Source organism: Symphalangus syndactylus, chromosome 4 (genome assembly GCF_028878055.3).
Source record: "Symphalangus syndactylus isolate Jambi chromosome 4, NHGRI_mSymSyn1-v2.1_pri, whole genome shotgun sequence".
NCBI classification, from domain to species: Eukaryota; Metazoa; Chordata; class Mammalia; order Primates; family Hylobatidae; genus Symphalangus; species Symphalangus syndactylus.
The window spans coordinates 48,686,737-48,703,183 of NC_072426.2; positions in this window are offsets into that span (position 1 = coordinate 48,686,737).

A 16,447-nucleotide genomic window follows, 5' to 3' on the forward strand; every position below is an offset into this window, starting at 1 on the left:
TATGTGATTAACAGGATGTCTTTTGAAATAAAAAGATACTTCAAAAAATCATTTTACTTGCAGCGTGCTTCATATAATTGAGAAATTGATGTGGAGGGTAGATGGAGCACAGTTTCATAATCTTTTAGCCTACAGATACTAAAGACCACCTTTGGTGTTCTTGGAGAAACCACGGGGAAATAGAGCAAGGCAGGCGCCTAGTTTTTTGTTTTGCTTTGTTTTATGGCTGTGTGTGTGTGTATGTGTGTGTGCATGTGTGTGAACATGCTCCCCCTGCCAATGATTTTATGAGGCTTCATTCAATGTGAAAAGTCTGTGACATGAAGGAAAAATTGTCAAACCTAATATGAAACCTGAGTTGTAAGCCACCTAAATCGTAACCAGTGCTAACTCATAAATAGGTGTATCAAAAATATTTCACAGACTGACAAAGTGTAAATATAAGCCTTCGGTTGCTGGCATATATGAGCCATGTAGCTATAAGTCCTACAAAACAACTATTCTATGGAGAGGTTAGGATTCAATATAGCAATATTCTAAGACTTATTTAGCTCTTAGTATGTAAGTTATGCTACCAGAACTTTTTTTCTAGCTTTATAATGCTGAAAAAATAAATATACATTATTTTATCCAGTAACAGTAATATGTAGTAATATAAGGTGTGTTATTTACTTATGTTTTTCTTTTTAACTTTTTTTCTCCCCTCTGATGGGCTTATTTTTACTGAATTCCTTGGAAATTCTCTTGATTTAATTTTCAACAAATTTTTTAGCATGAACTTTTAAAACTAATTCTATTTAATTATTTCACAAAGAATGGGGGCTCATTCACCTCTCTTTATTTTCCTTCCAAACTTAATCCAGTAGTCCTATAAGAAACGCCATACTCACTCTTCCCTATCAGGGCTTTATTCCTCTAGGTAAAGATTATCTGCCTTTTGTTGTTCTTGAACAATTAAATATAACCGATTTGCCTAAAGGGACGATATACCTCTCCTTCTGTACAGTGAATAAGAGAATTGTTTATGTAAATGGTATACATATGGACAAGCCATACATACACTTCACACCCCAAAGCTATCTAAAATTCAGAAATTTGGGTTCAACAAATCTGTAAGCTGAAGGGGAACACCTAACCAAGCTCAAACAACTAGGCTTTCATTGTTTTAGCTCCAATATATACATGGAATTTGTTTTCCCCAAATGTGGCCCAAGTTTTCTATAAACTTATTGAAGAAATTCTTGTTGAACCAGTATATAGAGAGCTACGTGAGCTCCCTAACTCCCAACATGTAATTTGATTCTCATTTATAAATCCCTAGGTATGTATTACGTAGGGAACAATAAGAGATGAGCCTTTTCATATCACCCCTCCCATAAATATTCCCTTTAATCATTTTTATACCTCATACACATTTCTCCTGCATAATAAATTTTAATTGATTTTCACAGTCTTAGAACACATTTATATTTTGCATCTAGAGAACAATAAAAAGATAAATTATTAACAATATCCATGGAGTTGTTCAGATAATTATTTTAAACTTGAGACCACATTGCTGTTATTCTCAGACACCTGGGAAAAATGCATTTCTACTAGCCAATTTGCTTAATCCAGAACAAGATAAAACATTGCTTTGACGCTAATTCTAATAACTTTCCTTTAAAAATAAACTTAGTTATGGAATTTGTAGAATTTTTATAGTATAGTTTGGTCATTTTCTTAAATGAGCCTTGATATCTGTGATAGTTAATATTAGCTATGAACGTGACTGGATTTGAGGAATGCCTAAAGGGCTGGTGAACCATTTTTTCTGGACGTGGCTGTGAGGGTGTTGCTAGAGGAGTCAGTGGACTGGGAGAGGAAGACCTACCCTCAATGTGGGCGGTCTCCATCCAACGATTGCCAGTAGGACTAGAACAAAGCCGGCAAAAGAAGGGAGATAAACGGTTGGCTCAGTTTTCTAATTCTCTCTTCCTGTGCCAGACGCCTGCTTCCTCTGCTCCTGCCCTTGGACATCAGACTCTAGGTTCTTTGGACTTTGGACTCCGGGGCTTGTACCGGCAACCGCCTGGAGGAGGCTCTCAGGCCTTTGGGCTCAGACTGAGGGCTGCACTGTTGGCTTCCCTGGTTTTGAGGCTTTTGGACTTGGACTGAACTACATACACTACAGGCTATCCCCAGCTTGCCGACAGCCTATCAGGAGATTTCACCTAGTAATCATGTGAGTCAATTAGCCCTAATAAAATCTGTTGTATATATGCATATATCCTATTGGTTCTGCCCCTCTGGAGAACCCTAATACAGATTTTGGTACCAGGAGTGATTTTAAGCGAACGGAATTTTAAGGATGAATTTCTTTAGTTGGTTTTGGGTTTCTAAAGTCGCTTCTCTAACGTGATTAGTTTTAAAAATGCTAAGAACTCTACTTCTAATAGTAGGGAGAGCACCGACAGTAAAAATAAATGCATTTGATACTGCTGACTGACTGCTCCTGAGAGACAAGGAGTTTAGTGATTCTATAAAGGATACCTTTGAACATTTGTGGAAAACCAAAGAATATAATGAAGTTGGTTGATTAGGAAAGAATAAAACCCTGTAAGTTAGAATCGGAACATGTGGGAGGACTCTAATGAAGTGGGGGACACTGGGTTCCTAAATTCTGATGAGTCTGTTTTGCCAGAGGAAGTGGTCTCCCCATCTCCCCTCCTTGGTAGCAACATCTCCTCCCCCACCCACAGTAGTATGAGCCTTTCAGCCTTTGTCTGAGGAGATTAACCCTGCATTGCGTGAGGAAACAGTGATGGCCTCCCTTAAGGCAGTTGCCAGGCTAAACAACACTGATTCTCCTCAGGACCCATCCCCAGGACCCCACTGTGCTTCCAGAACTGTAACTAGATTCAAGTCCTGGCATGCCCCTAGAGGTGAGGTACAGAGTGTGACCCACTAGAAGGTGTAACTACACTCCCAAAGAACTATTTAAGTTTTCTAATGTATATAAGCAGAAATCCAGGAGACAGGTATGGGAAAGAATAGTAAGGGTGTGGGATAATGGAGGTAGGAACATAAAGTTGGATCAGGCTGAATTTATTGATAAAGGACCACTAAAAAAAGATTCTGCATTTTAATGTTGCAACATGAGGAATTGAAAAAGACCTAATAGTTCATTTACTTGGTTAATTGAAGCAGTGATCAAAATATAGCCCACTGTGAGCAAGCTGGAAAAGACTGATCTCCCTTGGTTTAATAAAGGAAGGGCTCCAAAGGCTTAGAGAGATTGGAATGCTAGAATGGATTTGTCACTTAAAAGACCTACTCACCTCAACTGGGAGGATTCAGAATACATACTGTTCACCAATACTTTGTGAAATACATTTGTGAGGGGAGCACCAGTATCCTTGAAGAGTTGTGTGCTCTCCTGTATGCCTGATTTTAGAGTGGGAACTGCAGTCACTCAATTGGAAAACCTAAATGCAATGAGAATAATTGGATCCTAAGGTGACAGAGGCCAAGTGGAGGCACTCAAACATCAAAGGCGAGGTGGGCACAATTACTGTAATGGACAGCCAAGGCAAAGCAACAATCAGAATACTCTTGTAAAAAGTAAAGTAGAGGTTCCTCTTCAAAGACTTTCCTCTCCATTTAATTAGTAATAAGTAGTAACTTCTCTGAGGAGCAAAATTTTTTCAAAGACCTGTGCTAACATTTTTAAATATCTGCTAGCCGTGATAAAGAAATCAATGTACTTTCATTCTTAGCTCCTGCAATTTAGCCTGAATATTTGCTCTGGCATGCTTATACTGGTCCAAGCAAGCATTAGGCCATAGCCTGTTCCTCTTCCTTATTTAAAGGTGTTTTTACCTTTCGCAGCATTCCACAAGTTACTTCCTCCTTCCTTTTTTCTCCTCCGCCTTTGCCTCTTTTAAAAAGTTCTAAGTTGCTAGCCAATCAGGACAAATACAGAATGTGAGGTCCCGTTCCAGCCAATGGAAGCCAGACACAGCAGTAGGGTGGATGCATCAGATTATAAATGACCCTGTCCCCTTTGTTTGGTGTACTCTCATGGCAAAACTGCCGGTGAGTGTACTTTTTCTGCAGGAAGTAAAAAGGGCCTTGCTGAGAAAATTAAATTTATGTTCAAGTGCTATTTCTTTACAGCACTGGGAAACAAGCATTTCAAACACTCTGACTCATGTAGAGCTCTGGAATGGCTAATTCATCATGATGTTCCTAGAAGTGAAGTAGGCAGGAAGCCTACTACATTCTTATTTGATCCCTATAAGCAGAAAACTTCCAGTAAGTGAACAGAAGTCTAACTGGAATTACAAAAACAGGGAATCATGACCCCTCAATCAATTTCCAGACTTGAGGTAGTTTACAGACCCAGAATCCCTTGAATGAAGGGGAGGCTGAGTCCCCTTGAGGAAGGGCCTCACTATACTACCAAAAGTTTTTGCTGTTAATCTTTCTTCAGTCCTTCCTCAAGGGACCTCCACCCTTTTACTAGTGTAACTGTGCATTGGTGAAAGGGAAATAATTAGACCTTTCAGGGACTACTGGACACTGTCTCTGAACTGACATTGATTCCACGGGACCTAAAATGTCATTGTGGTGGTTAGAGTAGAGGGCTTATGGAGGTCAGGTAATTAATGGATTTTAGCTCAGGTCTGACTTAACAGTGGGTCCATTAGGTTCCTGAACCCATCCGCCATTTCTCCTGTGCCAGAATGCATAACTGGAATAGATGTACTTAGCAGCTGGGAGAATCCCCACATTAGTTCCCCGACCTATGGGGTGAGGGCTATTATAATGGGATATGCCAAATTGAAGCTGTTATAACTTCCTCTACCTAGGAAAATAGTAAATAAAAAACAATATTGCATCCCTGAAGGGGTTGCAAAGATTGGTGCCACCATCAAGGACTTGAAAGATGCAGGGGTGGTGATCCTCACCACATCCCTGTTCAACTCTCCTATTTGGCCTATTCAGAAGACAGATGGCTCTTAAAAAATGACAGTGTTAATCAAATGGTGACACCAGTTGTAGCCACTGTACCAGATGTGGTTTCATTACTTGAGCAGATGAACACATCTCCTGGTACCTGGTATGCATCTATTGATCTGGCAAATGGCTTTTTCTCCATTCCTGTCCATAAGGCCCACCAGAAGCAATTTGCCTTCAGCTAGCAAGCCCAGCAATATACCTTCACTGTCTTATCTCAGACATATATCAACTCTTTTGTTATAATCTTGTTCACAGAGATCTTTATCACTTTTCCTTTTCATAATATATCACACTGTTCCATTACATTGCTAGCATTATGCTGATTGGATCTAGAAAGAGAGAAGTAGCAACCACTCTTGATTTACTGGTGCAAGATTTCAATGTCAGGGGTGGGAAATAAATGGGAACTAAATTCAGAGGCCTTCTACCTCAGTGAAATTTCTAGGTGTCCAGTGGTACGGGGCCTGTCTAGATATTTCTTCTAAGATGAAGTTCTTGCATCTGGCACTCCTACAACCAAGAAAGAGTAATAAAGGCAACACATCCTCATTTGAATGTATCATACCAGACCATTTATCCAGTGATCCATAAAGCTGCTAGTTTTGAATGGGGCCCAAAACAAGAAAAGGCTCTGCAACAGGTCTAGGCTGCTGTACAAGCTGCCCTGCCACTTGGTTCATATGATCCAGCAGATCCAATGGTGTTTAAGGTGTCAGTGCCAGATGGGAATGCTGATTTGAGCCTTTGCCAGGCCCCCATAGGCCAATCACAGTGAAGGCCTTTAGGATTTTGAATCAAGGCCTAACAATCTTCTGCAGGTAGCTACTCTTCTTTTGAGAGATAGCTCTTGGCCTACTATTAGGCGCTGGTGAAAACTGAATGTTTGGCTATGGGTCACCAAGTTACCATGTGACCTGAGTTGCCTATCAAAACTGGGTGTTTTCTGACCCATCTAGCCATAAAGTTGGTCATGCACAGCAGCCTTTCATCATCAAATAAAAGTGGTATATACCTTATCAGTCTTGAGCATGTCCTAAAGGCAAGAGTTAAGTTACATGAGGAAGTGGCCCAAATACCCACAGTCCCAAATCCTTCTGCCCTGCCTTCTCTCTTCTAACCTGCACCTCTGGCCTCTTGGGGAGTTCCTTATCATCATTTGACAGGAAAAGAGAAGACTAGGACCTGGTTTACAGATGGTTCTGCACGATAGGCAGGCACCTCCCCAAAGTGGACAGCTGCAGCATTACAGACCATTTCTGGGACATCCCTAAAGGACAGTAGTAAAGGGAAATCTTTCCAGTGTGCAGAACTGCAAGCAGTGTACCTGGTTGTGCACTTTGCTTGGAAGGAGATATAGCCAGATGTGCAATATATACTGACTCATGGGTGGTAGCCAATGGTTGGCTGGATGGTCAGGGACTTGGAAGGGGCATGATTGGAAAATCAGTGACAAATTTAGGGAAGAGCTATGTGGATAAAACTGTCTAAGTGTTTTAAAAATGTAAATATATTTGTGTCCCTTGTGAATGTTCACCAAAGGTGACCTCAGTAGTGGAGATTTTTAATAATCAAGTGGAGAGGATGACCTATTCCGTGGACACCACTCAGCCCCTTTCTCCAGCCACCCCTGTCATCACTCAATAGACTCATGAAAAAAGTGGCCATGGTGTCAGGGATGGAGCTTATGCATGGGCTCAGTAAAGTGGACTTCCACTCACCAAGGCTGACTTGGCTACAGCCATTGCTGAGTTTCCAATCTGTCAGCAGCAAACAACACTGAGCCTCAATATGGCACCATTCCTCATGGTGATCAGCCAACTACCTGGTGGAAGATTTATTACTTTGGGCCTCTTCCATCATGGAAAGGGCACTGGTTTGTCATTACTGGAATAGACATTTACTCCAGATTTGCCCTTCATGACCACATTACATTTTCCAAGACTGCCATCTGTGAACTTACAGAATGCCTTATCTACTGTCATGGTATCCCACACAGTATTGCTTCTGACCAAAGAACTCACTTCACAACCAAGGAAGTGTGGCAGTGGGCTCATGCCCATGGCATTCACTTGTCTTACATGTCCCCTGTCAACCTGAAGCAGCTGGTTTGATAAAACAATTGAATGGCCCTTCGAAGTCACAATTACAACACCAACTAGGTGATAACAGTTTTCAGGTCTGGGGCCAAGTTCTCCAGATGACTGTATATGCTCCAAATCAGCACCCAATATATGGTACTATTTTCTCTCATTGCCAGGATTCACAGATCCGGGAATCAAGGGGTGGAAGTGGAAGTGGTATCGCTTATCACTTACCATCACCTCTAGTGATCCAATAGCAAAATTTTTGCTCCTGTTCCCACAACATTATGTTCTGCAGGCCTAGAGGTCTGAGTTCCAGAAGGAAGAAGGCAGCCACCAGGAGACACAACAGTGACTCTATTGAACTGGAAGTTATGATTGCCATGTGGCCACTTTGGACTCATGTCTCTAAGTTAACAGGCTAAGAATGGAGTTACAGAGTTGGCTGGACTGATTGACCTGATTTCAAAATGAAATCAGACTACTGCTCCACAATGGAGGTAAGGAATCGTATGTTTGGAATTCAGGAGATCCCTTATGGCTTCCCTTAATATTACGCGGCCCTGTAATTAAAGTCAATGGGAAACTACAACAACCCAATTCAGGCTCAGAATACAAATGGCCCAGACCCTTCAGGAATTGAGGGTTGGGTCATTCCGTCAGGTAAAACAAACCAAAACAAAAACAAAAATAACAAAACGACCAATTAAGATGCTTGCTGAAGGCAAATGAGTAGTAGAAGAAGGTAGTTATCATTGTCAGCTATGACCACATGACCAGTTACTGACATGAGGACTGTGCTTGTCATGAGTATTTCCTCCTTATTTTGTTAAGAATATATTTGTGCATATATACCACTGTATTAAGCAAAGTCTTTGTTTTATTTTATTTCTTATTTCTTTATCACGTAACCCAATATTTATTGACTGTATCAGCACTTAAGTGTTCTTAATTTTATATAATAATATTTAGGTTAAGGATTACTGCATTTTCAGTTGTACAAAGGATAGTTGTATTATGTTAGATGGAATTATGACTTTGTTATTGTCTTTACTTGGAGATTAAGTATGACTTGAGGGCATGTGTATGGGTGCCCAGTTGACAAGAGGTCAACTTATCATAGTTAATATTAGGTATCAACTGGACTGGATTAAAGGATGCCCAGATTTCTGGGGAAATTCTGTTTCTGGGTGTGTCTGTAAGGGTGTTGCCAGAGGAGATTGATATTTGAGTCAGTGGACTTGGACAGGAAGACCCAACCTTGATGTAGGTGGGCACCATCCAATGACTGCCAGCATAGCTAGAACAAAGCAGGCAGAAGAAGGGGGATAAGAAGCTTGCTCAGTCTTCTGGTTCTCTCTCTTCCTGTATGAGATGCTTGCTCCCTCTGCTCCTGATCTTGGACATCAGACTTCAGGTTCTTTGGCCTTTGGACTCTGAGACTTGCACCAGTAGCCTCCCGGAGGCTCTCAGACCTTTGGCCTCAGACTGAGGGCTGCACTGTTGGCTTCTCTGGTTTGAGGCTTTTGGACTTGGACTGAGCCACTATCAGTTTCTCTCTTCCCCCCAGCTTACAGATGGCCTATCACGGGACTTCACCTTGTAATTATGTAAGCCAATAAACTCCCTTTTATATAAACATATATCCTATTGGTTGTGTTCCTCTGAAGAACCCTAATATACTAGCATATATATTATAATTATATGCTTTCAATTAATTATGTATGTGTAAATAGGATAAATTTTTTATAAATTGTTTTGTCTTGCATTGCAGATACAGCAAAAGCAAAAGCAGAATTTATATATTTATTGTTGTTTAGAATGAGCAGGATCCCCTTTTGATTTATGATTTTATTTGTTATTTTTTCCTTTTTTGTGGATTAATCAACTTAAATGTGCTATTTCATACAGTAGACATTTTAGAGTATTACAAAGGCAGTGTTCACGTAACCATAAGTATCCAGAGAGGAATGACCTTGAGAGGGTCATTGAGTGCTTGAGTGCTGTTCTTCATCTCCCCTACTGCAAATTCACTCAACCAAACTAGACAACCCTCAGAATTATGTTCATTTGAGTTCATCCCACAAACATTCAGGGCTGGGCATTACAACAGCTCTGGTGCTCTTGCAGTAATGGACTGAACATAAAATCCTGGGCTCTTTCCAGTCCCACCCCAGTAGGCTGTGGCACTCTGCTACAGCAGCCCTAACTGGAGTCTTCCTTCTCCCCTATCACAAAAAACGTGGGCAGTATTCCATCTAGAATTGTGTTTTGTTGTTGTTGTTTTATTAAATCAGGTTCAGAGCTAGCTCAGTTTGCCAAGGCCTTACATGCTTTGGTTGCTAATCTTAACCTACACACTAGCCCTGAAGGTTCAGTCAGTGGCTCTTCAATTTTAGGGTATGTAAAATCTGCTGGGCTAATAATGCAGATCCTATACTCATCACCAGGATCAGAGGTAAGGCCCAAGAATATGTGTTTTATCCAAATCTCAGGTGATTCCGATACAGATGGGCTTTTAGGAGGCCACACTTTGAAAAAAACTTTCATAAATGTTATCCATCCCATTTCACAGATTAGAGAGCTACAGAGCAAATATTTTTTTCTAGACCAATGAAGAACACAGATTACCTGGCTTTGAAGTTTATACCTTAAAAAATATGTAAAAGGCATTCCTAAATTTCTAGACTTTTTTTCCCCATGCTTTTCTCTTCTATTTTCAAATATGCTTCATTCATAAGGGACCAGCAATCTGATTATTCACATATAACTACTTTAATCAAATAAATTGCTTAGGCTTTTGACTGAATAAAAAATGTGATTGACTGAATTGGTCAATTGTTGAATATAAAAGTTTGTTGAAATAGTTGTGAAGCTGGCAATAGGGAAGGTGTGACTGAGGTTTTTGACTGAACTCAGTACAACAATTTTAATCCATTTGATTTAAACAGAACATATATATACAAACATAAACGCACAAGCACACACAGAGGGAAACAAAGCACAATGTTGCCACAGGTAAAGCAATGTCAACAATAACAATGTAGGTTAGGAAAGTTTAACAAACCTCATATTTTCTATCCCCCAAGTTTTACTTAACAGTAGACATTTTTGCCACTCTGGGATTATGAAATTTAGAGTTTATGTTCTGGGAATATCATTTCAAACAATTTCTATCCCTCCAGTTCTTTGAGAGGATAATATCAAGAGTCCTTTAGCCACAAACCAAAAAGAGGAATAGTTTTGGTAAAAGCTTGTCTTAGAATATAAAAGCAATCATGATCTTTTAAATAAAAAATGCATTTATTCAGGTCCAGGCTTGTCTTCATGCTCTAGGTTTCTTGGGTAAACATATTGATTGAATCAGGCCTCCATGCCTGGTTATGGATTGCAGTGCCTGAGCTTTATGAAGCGCCTAAGTATTTGATAATGTCTCCTAAGCTAAAATAAGTTCCTTTATTTGGTTATAGTCAGTTACATATAGTATACCATTGTATTTTTTAAATATCTGAACTTAAGATAAATCCCATTTTATAATAGAATTCTATTTGAACAAAAGAAGTTATAGAAACGTTAAAATGCTATTCCCTACACCTTAAAACACACACACACACACACACACACACACCCCTAAACATGCAAAAATGAATCACTGTTCTACTTTATAAAGCAAGTCGTTTGGCAGTTTGGGTTTAATTATTATTTTTGGACTAATAAACTAAGCACCTTTAAAAAACTATTTCCATTTTATTAATAAAATTTTCCTTGGGAAACACAATAGTTCATTTTGGAAAATAATTTTATTTATAGTCAATCACCCATGTTGACTATTAACATTCATAATATTTACTTCTATCAATTTGACACAAATTTAGTCTGAGTCTAACTTAATTCTTGTTCCTTTTAACCCTGGGCTGTACATGATCTGAGATCATGAGTTGAGTTTAACAAGAATGTTTTGGAGAAATTTTAAATGCATACTCTTTTTCCCTTACTTGCTTGTGCTGCCAAAATATGTCATTGCTTCACCAACAGTCTGCAAGATGGATGTACTCATTTGTGATGTCATTCTTTAGGCCACTGTAATACACTTTTTATCTGATGCTTTCTGCAGGAAAGTTCCAAAATGAATATATTAATTTATTTATCATTTAGTACTCTTGTAATAAATTGAATAGTATTAATTTCAAGTTATAACTTCTTAAAACATTATATTTAATTCATCTTGATAATTTTTAGGTTTGTTCTGTTTATTCTTTTTGTTCATTCTTTGGGTTTTGGTTTCCTGGGCAATTTCCCCCCCCCGCCCCTTTTTTTTTTCCTCTGGCTCTTCCATTTTAATCTAAAACATTTGATCATTGGCCCTGGTCTCAGAGTGTGTACACTGCCTTTCAGATGAAAGGTTAAAAGTTAAAGTGGTTTTATGTATGGTGTGATTGTACCAGTGTTTATAATCATACATTTTATTGTACTGTAAATGTTCTTTTAGCATTTTGTAATTTTCTTTAACATTAGACATTTTCTGCATAAAATTGGATTAGATTTAAGTGTAAACCGTATTCTATCAGATCAAAGAAAAGAATGGAATACATGATAAGTATTCCATCTGGTGAGCATTGAGAGAGAATTACAAGTAATTTGCAAACAGTCTCAGTGGAATTAAGGAACAAACAAGACTGAAGACATGCACTTGTATAGGTCATATAGAAACTACCACTCAGCTACTCCCAGTTACTTTTGCTGTCAGTATGGTTGTTCTCTACATGATTTACACATGCAAGAATATTGTTTCTTCTCTTAAGACAGTATTATACTTTATTCTCCCATTTCATACAATCTCTTTTTTAAATTATGATTTTTTTGTCCAAATTATATTTAATTTTCTCAAACTCATATGTCACTTAAAGTGTCAAGTCTTTCTTTAGGACAAATGTTAGTCTCAGTCCCTCTTCAAAAATAGTCTTATCATTCACTGCTTCCCAGAGGCAATTACTTTTAGTTATGTAACTTGTTGCATTTGTTATTTATCTCTATATCTTAGGAATTTAACTTCCTTTCTCACGACATCCAAAAAATACACTTCCTTTCTATCCATTACTAAATGTACTTCCAGTTCTGGTTAGGTCAATAGTCTACATTTACATTATCCTGACCAGATATTATTCACATCTGAGCCTTATAGAATATTGTTATTTTTTTCTTGAACAACTTCTTATTTCCCTTGGAGTTGCTAATTGTCTTTTTTCTTTGCTTAGTTTTTTTAAATATATGAATCACTAGTTTTTCTCTAAGTTTTTCTCCAGAAATAAAGTATTTCTCTAAATATTAGTATATTCATATGCATAAAATGTCCAACAAATGTCATCTTCTTAGGGAAACATCTCCCCATGATTTCTCACTTGTTCTGATCTGGATTGTTTGCTTTCTAGATCTTCGGAGATCTGAAACTCCTCTAGCTTTAATTAGTTAATTACATAATTTTCTTTTAAGCCTATCCACAATATCTTTTTGAGAATGACTGCATAAAGGTAAATAGTTTTTCAACACTTTGCACGTCAAAGCATCTATAATCACATTTAGTTGATAGTTCTTTTAGGAATAGAATATTAGGTTCAAACAGATTTTCTTGATATTTTAAGGCTCCATTATCTTCTAGTTCCAAATGTAATTTGTGATTCTTTGCTTAAAGAAAAATTCTTTTATTTTTTTCTCCCTGAAAATCATGCTGTTCTTGATAACAATATGTAGAAATTTTAGTATAATATGTACATGTAGCTCTATCTTCACCAATTGTTCTAGGCATTTCATGAATCTATTCACTGGAGAAACTAATTTCCTTATTCCAGGAATAATTTACTGATTTTTTTTTTTAATTTTCTCACCCCTTTTTCCTCTGTTCTGTCTTGCAGGAACTCCTTTTATTCAGATGTTGAGACTCCAGACCTGATCCTCTGATTTTCTGATCTTTTCTCCCATGTTTCCATAAATTTGTATTTTTCTTGATTTGGGGGAAGAATTATTTAAATTTCTAATTAATATATCAAATTTTCATTTCTGCTATATAGTTTACATTTCAAGTTATTTTTTGTTTCCTGAATTTCTCTTTTTCATTACATTGGTCTCCTAACAGAGAGATATTTCTTTCTTTTGTCTCTCTGAGAATATTAATGATAGTTATTATTTCTTCCTGTCTAACGTCTTTTCTTCAAGTTTCTTTTTTTTTCTTGCTTATTTGTCATGATCAGTTTATTTCATATTGGAGGGCTCCCTAGATATATCTTTATTATGGCTATCTTCTTATCTTTAAAATTAGGTCATGTAAATCTGATTTGAAACTTTGTCTACATAAGAAATGTGAGCTGTGGCCCTCTCTGTTTGATAAGTTTTGGTTACATTTTTACAGTACTCTGGCTTGACTGGCTTGATTGTTATCATGTCAGCTTCTGTAAGTCTCTTCAATTGGCTGGCTGAACGAACGTTCCATAGATTTTTTTCAATCTCCTGATTACAGTGTAATATTGGATACCTTCATTTTGGGAACTGGTATGGAAGAGGTTGTGGGGAGGGGGGTGATTTGAGTATCAACAGGGTAAACTTTCACTTAATCCCACATTTTCTGTATTGCACTCTCAATTTGCCTGTTATACTCAAGTCCAGAGACACCTTGTTCTGTTTTTTCCCTGGTGTAAATCTCCAACTTCTGCTGAGATATGAGAGGTTCAGTCCAAGCTTTAGGGGATAGGAGAAAAACATGAGTAGATCTAAATATTTCTAAATTTAAATTTCAAATTTTTCTCTTTTTAGCCACATAGTCACCATAACCTTAGAACTCTGTGGGTCAACTCTAAACTAAAGTAGTAGTTGGTTCCATTTCTATATGTTTCTTCCCTATTAGATGTATATACTGTAAAACCAATATATGCACAAGTTTTCATGCTTAAAAATGTTAATGTATATTATCAACATTACATTTTTAAGAGTTACATTGAAACATGAACCTCTGTTTTGTTTTATGAAGTTTTACAATTTTTATTTTGAAATTATTTAGTTTATAGAATACTGAAAAGATTTAGGTTTGGTATTCAATAGTACAGCTATTGAACTTATACTGATTTAAATTAAAAGAAAATTTTTAAAGCATGGGTTAATAAATGATTATACAAGGGAATGAGTAGTATTCTTTATATATAAAGCTTTTCTCTTAGTCGGTAGTATATATTATGTTAAGTTTTTATGCCTGTCTTTTCCCGAGTAGCTTATATTTTATATAAAATAAGAAAATCTAAAAAAAGCATTACCAAATTTTAAGCTGCTTTAGTAAGAAATAATAAGGCACAAAAGAAGGATTGGTGAAGTCTTCACAGAAAGGGATCAAAGCTTCTTTATACATGAAGGATTTGGTCTGAATCTCGAAAAATAACTATTAAGTATTCAAAAAAGCAATTTTTCTACAAATACTAGTTGTTAAACAGTGTGCAGTATTAGCAGTTTTCAAGACCCCACTGAATAAATGTCTACAGAGTTGTACATGACTAATAAGACTTTTACACAAACTACAAGTATTACATTTCTACCTGTTCACCAAAGCTCTTTGATATAAAATTTAAAATATATATTTTATTGTATTAGAGAAGTATTCAATCTACAATACAAACATACTTGCTGTAATACAAATAAAGGTGAAAAGTGTTATTACCGATCTGGATAATGCAATGGAACATGTATCTAGAAAGCTTTTCATTTCTTTTTGATATTTTCACTTGTGGGGCTGGTTGCTTTGATCAAAATATAAAATATGTATATGTAATATATATGTATTTTTAGCAATTTATTGCATCACTTTAACTTATTCTGCAAACATAAACTGTATTCACAGCCTTTGCTGAATACTTCATAAATATTTGTTATTTATCAAAATGAGACTAGACCAAGAATGTGTGATGTGTTATTCTTATCCTTTTCCATCCTGTGTAGCCTACATTGTTTTGGTTTTAATTACTTCTTTAGAATATCATTTGGATACCTTCCAATTTAAACCACCAAAAAATGGATTTTGGCTACATTAATGATCTATTATAACCAAAGATGTTATTCAAAATATTGAACAACTAATATGACCTGGGAACAGATAATGCAGAGTGAGAAATCATCCAATTAGGAATGAAACAATTTCTACAACCACTGTGGCCTTTCCAGTATGAACTTGGTGACAATCTGCCCTGATTTTAATAACCTCATGAGATTATATGTTATAAAGAGACATAAAAAGGGACATTACACTGAGAAGAAAACAGAAAAAAACTGACAATCTTTTGTTTTATTTTTAGATACAAGATTTTAGAAATAAGGTGGCTAAAAAACAACCAACTCAATTTTTATGGTTAATAGATACCCTATTTCTATTGGAATTCCTGTTTTAATTATATATTTATTTACTTTTTACAAAGTGGATCATTATCATAAAAATACCATCTACTAGAATGCAATTAAAAGTACATTTAAAGCTTCATTAAAATCTTTCTGATATGAATTAAGCAGTTAACAATAGGCAACCTACAGAAACAAGAGCTATTAATGCTGTCATGAAAACAAAGTTCCAACAACTATCCACTAGAGAGTATGAGCCTGGACTGTAGATTGTTTATTGTCAAAGACTTGACTGGCTAATAAATGTTGGCAATGTCTTGAGTGTGCTGGAATGCAGTGCAGCTGCTGCATTAGTCAGACTTTCCCTTTTCTGAATGCTATAATCCCTCCAATATTGCATTAAATATGTTTTCAATATTTATCTGGATAAAAATGTGCTGAATGTTGCAACAGTTTAATTCCGATGTTACACAGGAAATCTGGAAAAAAGAGAAGGTAACTTTATCTCTATTGTTAAAACCTAATGCTATTTATTCTCTTATAATACATGAAAGTACTCAATAAGACTTGTGATCACTCTAAGGCAGGCAAACACTAGCAGCACTGCAAGCATATATGAGGGCTTAGTACTTGGCTGTAGGGACTTAACTGACCTCTTGCCATCCATGAAGATCTAAGTTCAGGCAGGCCTCCATGACTGAATGTCATGTAGTAGGTAATAAACGGCTTTAAGACTTGTTATACTCTACAATCCAAATCTTGACAAGCCAGAAATAGAAATCATGTATTAGCATGTCACATATTTTTATTAGATTTCTTGTATGATTATCTAAACTATTGTTAGCCAATCTATTGGGTGGTAACTAAAGAAATTAAATTTCCTCAATAGATTCTGAGCCACTTGAGGTCTATGATTATCCTTTTAAAAAATGTAACATCTCTATTGAGATATGATTCACATATTCATGTACCATACATTTCACACATTTAAAGTG